At 44.6% G+C, this 734-nt stretch overlaps 1 protein-coding gene across 3 annotated transcripts in view; it reads right to left on the bottom strand.

Annotated features, from left to right (window-relative positions):
- The window catches only part of LOC106876115 (nematocyst expressed protein 6), a 94,127-nt gene that overhangs the window by 26,324 nt on the left and 67,069 nt on the right, over positions 1 to 734 (bottom strand). The window lies entirely within an intron of this gene.

Here is a 734-nt window from a genome sequence, read left to right on the forward strand (position 1 = left end):
GTGTGTTATATTTTTATTTGAGAATTTCTTTTAGGCGTTACCCACCAGGCTCGTGTTTGGCCGAAAGGCTTTATGTATTCCGTCTTCTATCTTTTAAAATTACATTTGTTTACTTTCATACGTCCAACCTGCATTGTCTTGTATGCTCGTGCAAATCTTGCGGGTGCCGCGGATATACGAAGTTCTCAGTCTAATCGTTAAAGGCAAGAAACTGAGTATTAGTATTTTGGTCGATAACTGATGAAGAATTCGGGTCCACGTGTGTCTGTCCTACATTTTTTACGTTTTGTAGTTTTTAATGTATTTTTCATTTATTGAGTAACTGAACGCCACGCATCCTGACTTTCGTTTACAGTTGTGGGCATCCTTCTGTCTCGGGAGACAATGGAGTTGCGCATTAACTAATCCAATCTGGTTTTTACCTTTCATATCCTCTCTAGTTTCCTTTCCGGTTTTGCGCAGAACTGAGCTAAATGCACGAAAATCCTGGGTAGACCAATCGTCGATTCGTCTCTCGACCATGCTGACGTACTCCAAAAGAGTGCAGAGCATTATGTTTCGCACCAGCTTGGTTGTAGGAGCTGCCCGAAGAGTATCGAGTCGGACACTAAACCGCCTACGGGGCTTCACTCCGGATTTCTTTGAAGGTTGTCTCCTTTCCGTAACCCTGGATAGGGGCCCTTACCGGATACTGTCAACTGGAGCCAGCTGAGTCCGGGACACGTGTCAGGCAG

This window comes from Octopus bimaculoides, chromosome 3, assembly GCF_001194135.2.
Source record: "Octopus bimaculoides isolate UCB-OBI-ISO-001 chromosome 3, ASM119413v2, whole genome shotgun sequence".
NCBI classification, from domain to species: Eukaryota; Metazoa; Mollusca; class Cephalopoda; order Octopoda; family Octopodidae; genus Octopus; species Octopus bimaculoides.